The sequence below is a fragment of the Erinaceus europaeus genome, chromosome 5 (assembly GCF_950295315.1).
Source record: "Erinaceus europaeus chromosome 5, mEriEur2.1, whole genome shotgun sequence".
Taxonomy (NCBI): Eukaryota; Metazoa; Chordata; class Mammalia; order Eulipotyphla; family Erinaceidae; genus Erinaceus; species Erinaceus europaeus.
In genome coordinates, this window is record NC_080166.1 from 69,327,760 (window position 1) to 69,344,799 (window position 17,040).

Below are 17,040 nucleotides of genomic sequence, written 5' to 3' on the forward strand. Positions count from 1 at the left end.
TGGGAATTGTGTGGAGTTGTACCCCTCCTACCTTATGCTTTTGTTCACTAATCCTTTCTTAAATAAAAAAAATTTAAAAAAATAAATAAATAAACCAACTGGACTACATCAAATTAAAAAGCTTCTGCATAGCAAAAGAAACCACTACCCAAACAAAGAGATCTCCCACAGAATGGGAGATCTTTACATGCTGTACATCAGACAAAAGGCTAATAACTAAAATATAGAGAGAGCTCACCAAACATGATACAAAAATCACATGACCCCCATCCAAAAATGGGGAGTTGATACGAACAGAATATTAACCATAGAAGAGAACCAAAAGCCAACAAACGTGAAATAAGCTCCAAGTCATTGATTGTCAGAGAAATGTAAATAAAGACAACAATGAGATACCACTTCACTCCTGTGAGAATGTCAGACATCAGAAAAGGTAGCAAATGGTAACAAATGCCAGAAAAAGTAGTAAATGCTGGAGAGGTTACTGGACAAATGAAGCCTCCCGTACTGCTGGTGGGAATGTCAATTGGTCCAACCTCTGCTGAGAGCAGTCTGGAGAACTCTCAGAAGGATACAAATGGAACTAACCTAGGATCTTGCAATTCCCTTCCTGGAGATATATCTTTTTTTTAAAATTTTTTTTATTTAAGAAAGGATTAATTAACAAAACCATAAGGTACGAGGGGTACAACTCCACACAATTCCCACCACCCCATCTCCATAACCCACCCCCTCCCCTGATAGCTTTCCCATTCTCTATCCCTCTGGGAGCATGGACTCAGGATCATTGAGAGTTGCAGAAGGTAGAAGGTCTGGCTTCTGTAATTGCTTCCCCGCTGAATATGGGCGTTGACTGGTCGGTCCATACTCCCAGTCTGCCTCTCTCTTTCCCTAGTAGGGTGTGTCTCTGGGGAAGCTGAGCCCTGGAGATATATCTTAAGGAACCAAACAACATTCAAGGCTCTGTGGGGGTGGGGTTTCAGGTCTTGGAACATGATGGCAGAGGAGGACCTAGTGGGGGTTGTATTGTTATGTGTAAATATTATGCATGTACAAACTATTATATTTTACTATCAACTATAAATCCCCCCACATTAATCCTCCAATAAGGATATTTAAAATATAAAATAATTTGGCATCATTTTCTTCACTAATCTTGCAGTTTTATAAATGTATAACCAACCATAACAGCACTTATTATTATTATTATTATTAATTATTATTATTATATTGCTTTTAAAAATGAAGACATTTATCCACATACTAGTTAATTAACTGGAGAAGATGAAGACTTAATGAGAGCAGTGACTTCAACTTTCAGGAAGGTTACCAAAATAATCTGAAAAGTTATACACTGCTGTGATTTTCACACTTCACTCATAGCTGGTGTGAATTCTACAAAGGTTATGATCAATACACCTTGGAGAAGTAACTTAGTATCTTCTAGTTATAAAAGTCAAAGAGTTGACTATCTACTACTTTCCACAGAGTTCAACAAAGTATTGCCCTAATTCTTATGCTCCCTTGCCAGTCCCTGTTCAGGGCGCCATTTGCTGGGCTGCCTTCATGGCGGTAGAGAGACAACCAGGGACTCGTGGCTGAGCTGGGAAGCAGTTCAGTCTTTATTCATGTGGAACGCAGCACAATCTAAGCTATCTCTAATCACAATCCTGTCCTTATATATCCTGAGGCAGAAGTGTCAGGTCTGAAGAGGATGTATATAGGATAGGGGGTGGGGAGAAGGAAAAAAAGCATGCAAAACAATGAAGATTAAACCAATGCCCTGGAGGCAGGGTGGTGCTTACTTAACAGTGGTTATGTAAATAGAATACAGTGTTAACCAGGGGGAATTAAACCAATGAAACAGAAAGGGTCTTAGAAGTAGAATTTAGAAGCAGACCAACACTCTCTGATTCTCAATACCTTGTATTGGATAGAAGAAAAAATGAGTTGTCAGAGTAAGGTAAAGTGAGGCAAAACTATGAGTAATTAATTTTATGTATTCAGCTTAGACATACAAATTAGAATTTGGTCATGAATCTTAGACTCAGAAGAAAATTAACTTTTGGTAGGTGGATCATTCATTATCCAAAAGTGCTATTGGGAAATATATCCTCATTCACCGCTGCATCACCTTTTTTTCACAACAGACATTTTATTCTTCTGGAGGAATTGTTCTTTCCCAGAGGAAGTGTAGCTAGCACTCCTTTCAATGTTTGATACAATTACCTTCACTATAACTATATTGGTTATCAACTGGCATGTAGATACCTGGTATTCATAAGATGCCTGATCATATTTTATGATAATTCAAGGAATCTGCATTTTAATTAGTAATTTTACTCACTTTTAAAGACATTTGGATACATTCTCCTAAGAGAACCTTAACCAGATCTAAACTCCCCACCCCTACCAACCCCCACTTTTTTTTTTTTTGACACCAGGTTTATTATGAGACTCAGTGCTTCCTCTGCTCCTAGTGTTCATATTTTTACTTTTTGTCCCATTTAATAAAGGGAGAGAGAAAGACACCTACAGCACGGCTTCACCACTTGTGAAGCTTTACTCCAGCAAGTTGGGGCAGGAACATGGGCCCTATTCATCCAGCTTTCTAACATATGTTCTCTAGGCACCAGGTAGTAGCCATTGGTTGAGTATATACATTACTACACACGACCCGGCTTCAAGTTCCTGGTCTCCACATGCAGGGCAGAAGCTTTACCAGAGAGGAAACAGTGCTTCAGGTCTATCTTTCTCTTTCACTCTCTACTTCTTCCTTGTCTTTCGATTTCTCTATGCCATATCAAATAAAAAAATGAAAATGAAAGAGAAAAATAGGAAGAAAGAGAAGGAGAAAGAAAGAAAAGAAGAAAAATATATATGCTGTTTAAAAGGTGATCCACCAGCCAGCCCAATAAGACATTTTTAATTCACATTTATAGTGAGATAAAGAGTAGGAAGGAAAAAAAAAGGTTATTGGATTATATTTCCCTTGGAAATGATTACCTAAGTCATTTTAGTTTATATTCCACTTATCAAGCTTGACTTTCAAATTTGAGTCTACCCCAAAGATTCACCTCAGGATTGTATACATTCTTCCAAATTTTTCATTTCTTCCTTTTTTCTCTTTTTCTTAAGCTCAGTGTTCTTTCTATCCCCAAACAGTATTCACTAGCAGAATCCAGTGATCTCAGGATTTGTACTAATTGTTCACTTCATATAACCACCTGTTACTTATTATACCCATAAATATAGTGAATTTAATTGTCATCTGAAGGTTTGTAAGACACCATAAAGCAATTAATCAAATATTTTCTACTTAGACCTAGATACCCTCCTCTCCTACTTCTTATTTCACTACCCCAATCACTCTAAGTGTAACCCTGTCAGATAAAATAAGGACTACAAAAGCAGGATTACAGTTCAAGTCTAGTACACTCTAATGATGACATTTTTGGTTACTACAAGTCCACCCCATCATCTGGGGTCCTAGTCAGAAAAATCCTAGGATTCCCACATAGATGTGATGGGCCTACACCTCTCACAGATCCTTCTCTCCACCATCAGGAACAATATTATAAACCCTCTTGTGGGCCTCTACAGGACCTTGCCCTCAATGTGGAATAACAGTGGTCAAATTTGCCCCATTTTCTGAAGAAAGGCTTGGTTAACATACTCTGCCATTTGAGGAATACTGATTCTTAAATGAGAGCAGTCTACAATGTTCCTAGCAGTGACCAAGGAATGTGAGCTCATACTGACAGGGATGCAGAGGTTAAAGAGGCCCCTGGGGTAAATATGAATTGACATTGGCCCTAGGTCAGATCTATGGGGTTGATACTTAACGGTATTGATATACTTTTCCCATATTTGGGAGATACTTTCTGCCTTGTGCCATCCTTTTTGTCCTATTCTCAACTCTGATACCATCTTCCCAAACAATACCTTTAGCTCAACTGCATGTTAGCTGTTGGGCCCAGACAAAAATTAGTAAAGTCACAGGCCCATCAGAATATACCTAAAAAAGACTTCCTAGCTTCTTCCAAGATGAAGACCCCCAAATCTCATCTGCTATATTCTTACCTTTGGCTTCCTGATTATGAAACAATTTGGTCTGCATTGTATCTTAATGCTTTTCAGCCACCAAGTTTCAGATACTATCATGATGCCAACTTGACTTCCCTGGGCAGATGACCTCACAAAAAAAATGTGACCTGTAACCCCACCTCCCCAGAGCCCTATCTCACTAGAGAAAAATAGAGACAGACTGGGGATATGGATAGACCTGTAAATGCCCACGTCCAGTGGAGAAACAATTATAGAAAACAGTCCCACCAACCCCCACACTTTCTATACCACTAAAAGATCTTTGGTCCATACTTTCAGAGGGATAAAGAATAGGGAACCTTCCAATGGACAGGATGGGATATGGGACTCTGGTAGTGGGAACTATATGGAGTTGTACCCCTCTTAACCCTCAATCTTGTTGATCATTATTAAATCACTAGTAAAATTAAAGTAAAAAAATAAGAAAAAAGTTAAATTTACTAGTCACATCTAAGCTGAAACTAAAGACATGAAATAATTTAGCATTTAGGTCTTATATCTAATTTAAGTGAATTTCACAAACTAAAAAATTAAATGTTTATAGCTTATGCAAAAGCCTACCAAACTATTTTTTTGGACAGTCTACTGTATAACAGTCCAAGATAGTCAACCATACATAGCAATTTAATATTTTTATTTTTATATAATTATAGATTTTCATATAATCTCATTATATATATGTAATACAAGACTCTTAACTCAGGCATATGTGTTGATCCTAGAATGATCCTAGAATCTGAGAATACTTTCATGTCTTTATTATTATTGTTGTTTTAAACTTTATTTTATTTGTTGGGACAGAGAAAAACTGAGGGACAAGGAGGAGATAGAGAGGGAGACAAAAGCAGAGAAACCTGCAACTTTGCTTCTACTTTTTCCTCTGCAAGTGGGGACCCGGAGCTTGAACATAGGTCCTTGAACATGGATGTTTGTGCATGATACTGTGTGCACTTAACCATGTATGCCGCAATTTGGCTCTCTCTCATTTCTTTAATAAAACAAATTTTAGCATATATATGTTGATATATATATGTATATATATCATATATACACATATATGTGTGTGTAAAGAGAGAGAGAGGGAGAAAGAAATGTACATAGAAAGCTATAGTTGATGCTAGCTCTTAGTTGTAATGTACAAATTTCCAAGATACTAAGACACTTCACTAAAGAAAAATATGAGAGGGGGAAATCAATTGTATGTCTCAAAGGTTCTCAGGAGACAAACTGAATCTTTTTAATAGATAGGCTACGTATTTGATATGCGGACTCTCTCAAAAGCCTAGACCAAGTAGATTGGAGGCTTCCAATAGCACAGCTATATACAAGATACTGGGTACTGTACAGCAAACCATAACAAAGGGACTTTTCAAAGTTAACCCAATTAACAAATAATGTGATGATAATATTAACTATTGATTGTCTTTTTGAACCCTAAGACAGCAGGAACCTCACATCTTCACTATAGAGCCCCTACTTCCCCCAGTCCTGGCACCCATGGATAGGGCTCACTTTCCCGTATGCTTCTCCCAATCCATACCAAATAATATTGCATCCGCCGATCACAACCTAACCAAAGCAACGATTGCCATCTCAACATGCTTCACCTCAGAGTGTATCCAGAGACTTCACGTGTGGAATGACAACCCTTCAGCTTCATTACTCGGGTGAGACCTTTCCTTTTATAGTACACTCTAATTTCATCTCAGGTAGTTCACTTTCTAACAAAGTCCCATAACCTAGACATACACCAGTTTCTGTGAGAGAGAGCGTATGCGCACACGTATCCATAAACTACTGCAAAATATATACCTGAAAGCAGGATTACACTAGAGTTTGCAGTGAGTACCTCCCCAACACTTCCTCTCCACTATTCCAATCTTGGGATCCATGTTTGCTCAACAAATTGTTTGGCTTTGTATGTTAACTCTCTTTTCAATCACCAGGTTCCAGATGCCACCAGGATGCTGGCTAGGCTTCCCTGGATTGAAGACCCCACCAATGTGTCCTGGAGCTCAGCTTCCCCAGAGACACACCTTACTAGGGAAAGAGAGAGGCAGACTGGGAGTATGGACCGACCAGTCAACGCCCATGTTCAGCGGGGAAGCAATTACAGAAGCCAGACCCTCTACCTTCTGCAACCCTCAACGACCCTGGGTCCATGCTCCCAGAGGGCTAGAGAATGGGAAGGCTATCATGGGAGAGGGTGGGTTATGGGGATTGGGTGGTGGGAATTGTGTGGAGTTGTACCCCTCCTACCTTATGCTTTTGTTCACTAATCCTTTCTTAAATTAAAAATTTAAAAAAAAAAAAAAAAAAAAAAAAAAGAAAAATAAATAAGAGGGGGCTGGAGCACCTGGTTGAGTGTGCATATTACATGGCTCAGGGACACAGGTTTGAGCCCCTAATTCTTACCTGCAGGAAGAACTCTTCAAGAGTGGTAAGGAGGGAGTCGGGCTGTAGCACAGTGGTTTAAGTGCAGGTGGCGCAAACCACAAGGACCGGCATAAGGATCCCGGTTCGAACCCTGGCTCCCCACCTGCAGGTGTCTATCTTTCTCTCCTCCTCTCTGTCTTCCCCTCCTCTCTCCATTTCTCTCTGTCCTATCCAACAACGACAACAATAATAACTACAACAATAAAACAACAAGGGCAACAAAAGGGAATAAATAAATAAAATAAATATTTTTAAAAAAGAGTGGTAAGGGAATGTTGCAGGTATAACTGTTTCTCCCTCTTTATTAAACCACTCTCTCTAGATTTCTGGCTGTTTCTATCAAATAAAGAAAATAATAAAAAAATTAAAAATAGAATAAGTTTGTAAAAAGAAAAATAAATAAGAGTAGTTGAGATAATTATTAACCAACTGTCAAGCTTTTTGGACTTATTTGAGGTTTGAATTTGTGCTTCTTCTTCTTCTTCTAGCGTTTGCCCTTCTTCCGTAGCCAGTCAACAGCGTCAGGTTGAGCCTGATGTAAAGTTTCGAGACCTCCTTTGAATCTGGAGAGGTGGCAGTCGTTGACTATGTGGGTCATAGTCTGTCTGTAGCCACAGGGGCAGTTGGGTCGTCTCTGGCTCCCCAGCAATGGAACATGGCGCACCGGCCATGGCCTGTTCGATAGCGATTGAGGAGGGCCCAATCATAACGTGCTAGGTCAAAGCCGGGTTGACGCTTGCAGGGGTCTGTGATGAGGTGTTTGTTCTTTACCTCAGCTGACTGCCAACTCTGTTTCCAAGAGTCTGGAACAGAGAAGTTCAGTGTAGGCGTAGGGGACCAGATTGGGTGACGAGACATCAAGCGTTGGACAGAGTGGGCGAAGATATCCGCGTATATTGGCAGGTCCGGTCGAGCGTAGACGTGGGAAATGAACTTAGATGATGCCGCATCCCGACGAATATCTGGCGGGGCGATGTTGCTAAGAACTGGCAGCCATGGAACCAGGGTGGAACGGATGGTTCCAGAAATTATCCTCATGGAGGAATATAATTTGTGCTGATAATTAGAGATGATAAGAAAACCGGTTACATTTAAACTCTCAAAGAAAAGTAAATTATTTAATTTCTTAATATTTTAAAAATTAGTCCCAAATTCTGAGGTAGAGATACTCACTTTGAATGGTATGGGTTTAATGGAAATATAAGTCTATTGACTCATTTTAATTTAAAAGTACATAATACCTTATTCTATACTAGTGTATAAACACTACTGCTGTTAATGAAAGTTTTTAAAATAATTTTATTTATCATTAGACTTCTTAGAATTTTTTTATTTGCTTTTTTCCCCTTTTGTTGCCCTTGTTGTTTTATTGTTGTAGTTATTATTGTTGTTGTTATTTGATGTCATCGTTGTTGGATAAGACAGAGAAAAATGGAGAGAGGAGGGGAAGACAAAGAGGGGGAGAGAAAGACAGACACCTGCAGACCTGCCTCACTGCCTGTGAAGTGACTCCCCTGTAAGTGGGGAGCCTGGGGCTGGAACCAGGATTCCCATGTCGGTCCTTGCACTTCGTGGCTCAACCCACTGGGTTACCGTCCGACCCCCCATGACAGTTTTATGTACCACTTTGTAGTAAGTCATTTAAGAATATATTCTTATATAACTTTGCTGTCACTAATATAAATTAGGATAGAGAATCCATAAAGAAAATCTTGAATCAAAATAATGAATATTGTTTAGAACCTAAAAGAAATACATGTCCTTTGTTAGATCTATTGCTGTGAACCAAAGTTCCTATCCAGGACACTCATTTATTTAATTTAACAATCAAAGAGTATATTCCTATATGTCTGCATTAATTTTCAAGAGCAAAACAATCTGTAGATGAGAACTTTTCAGATTTAATCTTGTTTATTGTCACTAGTATTTTTGTTCACTAGAGTAAATTAATTATTAATGTTGCGATGCTTTGAGAACTAATGATGTCTCTATTGTACATAAACTTTATGAAGTGGTGTGAAACATAAAGAATGGGGATATTGACAGTTTTCAAAGCTCACTCACAATAAGACACATTTCTTAAGGAAAAGTATTAAAAGAACACAAACAATAAATATAAAAAAGCATTATTTATTATTTGATATGTAGAACTATGTAGCTTTCAATATAACACAGATTATTAAGGTCATATTAAACTTTAGATTCTACCAACAAAAACTGAGTTGAAAATATACCCTTTTTTAATGCATTACAAATTATAAATTGATGACAAGAATCCTATTACTTTTTAGAATAAATTAAAGTCTTTTGAAACTAAAAGACATAAACTTAGAAAAGATTAATGAGTGTGCACTAGATAATTTAATTCAGTTCCAAGTGTTGATTTTCTTCTCCCTCTGCACAACTCTCTACCACAATGACAATCATTTCACAAGAACAATTTCACTATATAAAAACATGTTTCTTCTGCATTGCATAATTTTTCTTGGGGGCTGGGTGGCGGCACACCTGGTTGAGGGCACATGTTACAGTGCTCAGGGACCCAGGTTCGAGCCCCCAGTTCCCACCTGTAGGGGGAAAGCTTTGCAAGTGGTGAAGCAGTGCTGCAGGTGTCTCTATCACTCCCTTCCCTCTCAATTTCTGGCTGTCTCTATCCAATAAATAAATAAATAAATAAATAAATAAATAAATAAAATGCAACATGCAACAAAAAAATTTTTAAAAATTTTCTTGGTTTAGCTTATATGTGCATATAGGTATAAAGAAGATTATGGCGGAATAGCTACACTTGCTTATTTACTATTTACATATTCTGCCAGTAGGGAAGCTGGTCTCACTCAAAAAATAAAATAAGAACGCATTTGCTGGCAAAGAAATAAGCTATTATATATTGTTTGTTGTGTGGATCACCTTGTCTTAAAATTTTCAGTTTTGAGAGGTTTCTATTTCATTGAGTTGTTCTAAAACTTTCACTTGGTGGGGTGAATGAACCAGTTTAATCAAACTTATTTTCCTTAATACTTAATCAGGGACAAAAAGTAAAAAAAAAAGTGTACTTAAATATAGCAAAGTTACTTTCATCAACGACAAAAAATAAAGCATATGTTATTGTCATCAAAAACTTAAAAAAAAAAAACAAAACAACTAATTTTAGTGCATTATCTACTGAGTTATTTCAAATATCTGGGAATATTTTGTGGCATTTCAGTTAAATTGAATTTTATATATCTAGACTTTCTTTAGAAATAGTCATCAAAACTTGTCATATAGATAATTATGACATGTAGAAGGAGTATATTTAAAGAGCACAAAATTTAATCATTTAAGCTAAGAACATCTTTTAGTTGACTTTATGAACTCATTACAACTAGGAAATCTCCCGTGTATCGGAATACTGAGTGACAAAAATGTAATATTCACTCATTGCCTAAGGCTTTCTCTAATTTCTGGTCAAGTGACTTAAAAGCCATGACTCAGTACAAACTAAACTTACTTAAATCTAATTTAAAAAGTATGAAATTAGATGTTTCTAATTAACTATAACTTTACTATATTATTTCACCATTCGAGAGAACATATTTTCCTATATGTAGTTACTACGTATTATAAAAATGACATGATTTTCAAACAATATTTATAAGACTCCTTGGATTAGTTAAGTTTAGGTTCTTGAAGTATAGTTGTTTAAAACACAAGCTATAATAACAGAATATATATTTTAATGTAAAAATTCATGCTGCCAACTCTTGCAACCATGTCATCAAAAAGATAATTTTAAAAAATGAAACCAGGTCTGACCTCTGGGAAATATCACTCATTCAAACTAATTCCAGATCTGTCATCACCATCTGCTTAACATTATTCTCTGAATCAGTTAGAGGTTACTAAGACACAAATTTGATTAATATTGCCTTCCTATCAATAATTCTCCAGAAAGTTTTGGTGATGTAATCAAGTCTTTTCTTAAAGCCCATACAATTTAAGTGATTGCTTCGTATAATTTTATCTTTCAATTAAAAGTTTAAAGTAATTTCTTCACACAGCCTGTTGATTATATCACAGAAACCTATGCCTTTGGGTTTTGATTACAAGCCAAGGAAAGGACATTTTATTTATTTTCTAACACTGTTGCACATTTTATTTTCTAGTTTTCTTTTGCTAGTTCTTCTTTTGTAGTTCAATGCCTTTTCCACAGAATGTTGTAAGATACTCTTAATAATAGACCTTTAAAAATAAATGAAATATTCCAGTTTTTCCATGACTTAGGATGTATTTTTCTAAATTTCCATTATGAATATAGCTTGGTGTTGAGATTCAATCTTTGAGTTTACTCTTTCTCCAATTTATAGAGATTCCTGATATTATCTCTTCACAATTTGCTGTCTTTCATTTGGCATTTGTGATAATCAAGTTTACATTAAACATTTTGGACACTATACAAATGCAAATATTGTAGTGAAGAGTTGGTAAAGAAAAGGTTTTTAGTGATTTGATACAAGATTTTAGAAGATGATTCAAAGTTGTAATTTTGGTGAAATCCAAAGTTCTAATCTAAACTTCTATGGTGGAACAGGATAATGTTGTTTTGGGTAAGTGTGAGATCTACTGACACCCATCTTGGGAAATTGTGGAAATGTATCCTTATGCCAAAAATAATCCTGTGAATCAGTATTTCCTCAGTAAAGTGATACTAATAGTGAAAAACATATAAAAATAACAGAGATAGAGAAAATATTCCAATATATTTAACTCAGATGTCATATAGTAGGCATGACTATGTAGCAAGTTTAATTTTATTTCTTTAAATATTGATTTGCTTGATCCGTAGAGTTATTTCTCTGGATTGAGTATATGCCTAATACAAGGAATCCAGGTTCCAACCCCTGTGCCGTATGAGATTACCATAGCAGTAGGGAAAATTCAGGCAATGTCTCTTCCATTTGCCTTATCTTTTTCTTCATCTGTATTTTTTTGAACAAAAAAGTAATCTTCTGTCTTCCTTATTCACAAAGTCACCAGATATTACAACAAACCTTTTTTCCTTCCTTCCTTTCCTTCCTCCCTTCCTCCCTCCCTCCCTCCCTCCCTTCTTTCCTTCCTTCCTTCCTTTCTTTCTTTCTTTCTTCATTTATTTTTGGGGGAGAGTAATAGTTTATAGTTAATATGGTTATAACATTTCTCAGTTTTCTGCAAAACACTCATCCCCCCGGTCTTCCATCAGCATCTTGCACCAGGACCTGAAAACAGCCTTGCTCCCCCAGAAGAGTCCTTCACTTTGGTGCAATACACCAAAAGCTACTTCTGTTTTTTTAAATTATTTATAAAATGGAAATATTGACAAGACTATAGGATAAGAGGGGTACAACTCCACATAATTACCACCATCAGAACTCCCTATCCCATCCCCCCCCCCCCGAATGTTTTTCTATTCTTTATCCCTTTGGGAGTATGGAACCAGGATTGTTATGGGGTGCAGAAGGTGGAACACTACTGTACAGAAGCCAAACACTTATTTTTTTTAATTTTATTTATTTTTCCCTTTTGTTGCCATTGTTGTTTTTCATTGTTGTTGTTGTTATTGATGTTACTGTTGTTGGATAGAAAAGAGAAAAATGGAGAGAGGAGGGGAAGACAGAGAAGGGGAGAGAAAGATTGACATCTGCAGACCTGCTTCACCGCCTGCGAAGGGACTCCCCTACAGGTGGGGAGCCGGGGGCTAGAACCAGTATCCTTATGCTGGTCCTTGCTCTTTGCACCACATGCGCTTATCCCGCTGCACTACCACCGGACTCCCTGCCAAACACTTAAGTCTCCCTTCCAGTCTTCCAGTCTCTGTTATGTAGACGAGATAGACCATTTTTCTTTTTCCCTTATTAGATTAAGACAGAGAGGAAAAGTGAGATATTTTGCTGGCCTATGACATCTGCATATGCTTGATTTTGTTAATACAGATTATTATTTTATAATGTGAGAATGTCTTAGCCAATTAAATCAAGGTACTATGAGCAAAGACTGAAATTCCAGAAGCACCTTGTATCATAAGTGAAGCATAGGAAATTGACCTCAGTTACTGGTATGATGGCTTGTCTTTCAGATTTTGGAGATGAGAGTGACCTATCAATTCATACTGAATTTTTAAAAAAATATTTTTAAATATTTATTTATTATTTATTCCCTTTTGTTGCCCTTGTTTTATTGTTGTAGTTATGATTTATGTTGTTGTTGTTAGATAAGACAGAGAGAAATGGAGAGAGGAGGGGAAGACAGAGAGGGAAGACAAAGATAGACACCTGCAGACCTGTGAAGCGACTCCCCTGCAGGTGAAGCGACCTGCAGACCTGTGAAGCGACTCCCCTGCAGGTGCGGAGCCAGGGGCTCCAACTGGGATCCTTATTCTGGTCCTTGTGCTTTGCGCCACTTGCGCTTAATCTGCTGCGCTACCACCTGACTCCCTCATAATGAATTTCTATCTTGCTTAGTTGACCTATAAATTTTGGACATAAAGCACCTACACTCACAAAATATGTTCTTTACAGAAAATTTCTTTCACTGCAGTTTCTCAGGATAACTCTTATAAATAATATGAACCTTCATTATTATCATGCGAGTTTCACCAGGGTAAGCTCATTTGTTATCAATTTAATAGTTATTCAAAATTATTTCTCCAAAGTGATTATCCATGTGCATGCTCTAATCAACAGACCATATAAGAATCCACATCACATCCCCATATCAACCATTCCTGTTGCTGTGCTATTAGTGCCTTGAAAAAATATTGCCAATGTGGTGACTATGGAGTTTGATTGTCCATCGCTTTGTATTTTGTGTTTTCTTGACAGAAAGTACTAGGAAAGGACTTTTGTTGTTGTTGCTGGGACTTCACCACTCTGGAAGATGTTTTTAGGTGACAACGTGGGCACACCATGCAGTGAGCTATTATTTTATTTACTTTCTATTATTTGAAATTATTTATTTGATAGAGACAGCCAGATGTTGAGACAGAAGGGGGAGGTAGAGGGTAAGAGAGACAGAGAGACACCTGCAGATCATTATTACCACTCATGAAGCTTCACCCCTTCATGTAGGAACTGTGAGCTTGAACCCATTGTAACATGTGCATTGAACCAGGTGCACCACCATCTGGCCCCTGCAGAGCTATTCTACCAGCTCCTAACCCAGTGCTTGACCAAGCCACTAGACTTCACAGCTGACTATGAAAAAAGTCAAATGATAGTTGACTTGTGTAAATCAACTATCACAAGTAATACTTTTCAAAGCTAAGTTATTTTATTTAAAAATGGATTTATTGAACTGATATAGTTTCAGTTTTTTAAATTTTTTAAAATTATCTTTATTTATTGGATAGACACAGCCAGAAATCAAGAGGAAAGGGGGTGATAGAGGGAAAGAGACAGACACCTGCAGCCCTGCTTCACCACTCGTAAAGCTTTCTCCCTGCAGGTGGGACCAGGGGCTCGAACCCGTGTCCTTGCGCATTGTAATACATGCACTTAACCAGGTGTGCCACCACCCAGCCCCCGAGTTTCAGGTTTTAATAAATAGTATATATAAGCCTATACCTAATATATGACATATATAATATATGGTAACATTCACATACTAAAAGTTAAATCATATTATTATTTAGCATACTAAATACAATTTGTCGTTTTAATTAAATTAAAGGATTAGTGCAGTTTTCAGGAAAACAAAAAAATAAACTGCTTATTTTATACATATGCAAATTTTTCTGGAGGTAGTTAAGCACTTGTTTGAAAGAAAATTAACTATTTTTAGTAATTTCCCAAATATTATGTTGTCACTTAACCACATTCTACCTATTATCATTATCAAATGGTTTTTCTGGCATCAGCTAAAATCACCAAAGGTAAACGCACAGAAGTGAGTGTTTCTCCTGATGAGAGCTAGTAAGTGCTTATTGCAGTGTAAAAATATTAATGCGCCAGTTAAATTAATAGACCAGTTCCTCGAACCTACCAAGCCATGAGAACTAAATGCCAATTATTCTTTTTCTTTCTTCTAAATTGATCTTGCATGCGTATTCCTAGAAAAGAAAACTATTTTAAATGCAAGATCAAAATAGCTACAATAGGTATACTGATCTAAAATGCGTTGGTATTTAATTAACAAAAAGGACTCTGAAGGGAATATAGTAGAGTCACTATTAAGAATAGAAAAGAATAAGCACATATGGACAGAATTATTTTAGATTAACTTTAATGAAAATAACAGATAAATATCCACTCTCTGGGGGGTACAATTTCTAGTTTGACCTTCACACATGGCTACTAGTTGCATTTCTATCACCATAGTTTAGAAAACTATGAATATTGTGGTACAAGCAATACTTGTCCATCCATTTCTCCATTAAAAAGTAGCCCCTATATAAGTTAGAATTTAACGAGAATGATAATTTAGCTATATTGACTAATTGGCAGTATTTTCTAGCACTCCCTCCATTTGTAAGCCCCGATATAAAAGGATGTGATTGTGTATCAGCATCAGCGGAGATAATTTTTACCATTGTCATGACTCACTGTTTTCTAGTAAATGCAGAAATAGCTCTGAGGTTAATCTTCCATATCAAAATAAAATGAACAGCCACCTGCTCTAATGGTTTCTCAGTGCTCTGAATGGGCTGACGAGCCAGAAGAGCAGCTGGAGAAGGAAATGCCTTATGATGCCAGTGGGTTTGTTTACCTAATTCTACTTCAACTCATTTTACTTTATTTTTCAGCTGGTATTTATGTTTACTTTTCCCCTAATTGTCAAACTTATGTATTTTCATTGATAGCATGCAGAAAATGTGCGACCTTCATTTCAATATTTGGAAATTAGAGGGTAATTAATTTCTCAATATTTTAGTATACATATATTTTAAATTAAAAATGAACTGATATATATATATATCAGTTATATATATATATATCAGATATATATATATATATCAGTTATATATATCAGTTATATATATATATATATATATCAGATATATATATATATATATCAGTTATATATATATATATATTCAGGAAATTGTGAGGATGTAGTTGAGCTTGGCAGGGCTTGACTTGAGGGGACATCCATCCTCTTGTCTTATCAGACTCCCTGCCTCACAAAGCACCCTGCAATCCTGATACTATGGCCTGCTCCCTTATTATCTACATAATCATTGTTTTGCCTGAAAGATCCCCACCCATTCCATTCCTTTGATCTATCTTCTTTCTATCCTCAAGACCCTCCCTGCCTGCAAGGTAGTATTATTAATCCAACTAGTTAAAACCCTTGCAACAGTTGATAAGCAAGTGCCTACCTTTCCCAGCTCCCTTTTGCCTTTCTATGCCAGTTTCCAAGCCATTTCTGTTTCTGACTTGCCACTTCCGGGTCCAACCTTTAAAAGTCTTGGCTCCCTGATCAACAAAGAATTGAATTGCCTCACCACCACGAGTCTGTTCCTGAGTCATCTCTCTCTGGCTCTGGTCACATTCTCTCCAAGCCAGAGAGTATGCTCCTGGGAAGAGGAACCCCCACACTAGCCCAGTAATATATATGTGATTTACTCCAATCATATTTCACATTATATAAAATTTAACTGTTCTTGATTTTGAAACCTAACTTACATGAGTAATATTTCTGGCTTTGGGAAATCATGATTAATCTAGTCAGTTCACCACTATTCAAATATTTGGTTAGTTCAAATTCTGGATACTACAAATTGCATTTTAATGAGACCAGTTAAAAAATAATATTATTTTATATCTTTAAAACATATACTTAGGTATTTCTCCTCTCACTTAAGTATTTCGCTTAAATATATTTCACAACTTGCCTTTAAGAAATCTTAGTTAACATATACTCCTAGTGACCCTGAATGTAAACATTTATTCAAATGTATGAATTGACAACTCATTTCTTCTTTTTTAATTTAATTTAATTTTATTTTATTTAAGAAAGGATTAATTAACAAAACCATAAGGTAGGAGGGGTATAACTCCACACAATTCCCACCACCCAATCTCCATAACCCACCCCCTCCCCTGATAGCTTTCCCATTCTCTATTCCTCTGGGAGCATGGACCCAGGGTCATTGAGGATTGCAGAAGGTAGAAGGTCTGGCTTCTGTAATTGCTTCCCCGCTGAATATGGGCGTTGACTGGTCGGTCCATACTGCCAGTCTGCCTCTCTCTTTCCCTACTAGGGTGTGTCTCTGGGGAAGCTGAGCTCCAGGACACATTGGTGGGATCTTCAATCCAGGGAAGTAAAAAAATTGATCACTGCATTTGTTTTATTTGTCTGTTTTAATTTTAATTAAAATAGTACTTTCTGTAATTTGTATTTCTTCATTTGGGAGTTACCTATATTTTTATTTCATCATATTTGTAGGTAGATATTAAAACAGAATATTCACACCCTACTCACTTTCAAACCTGAGAGGCTGAAAAATAGAGAAGTAAAATATTTCCAACACTGGTGGAG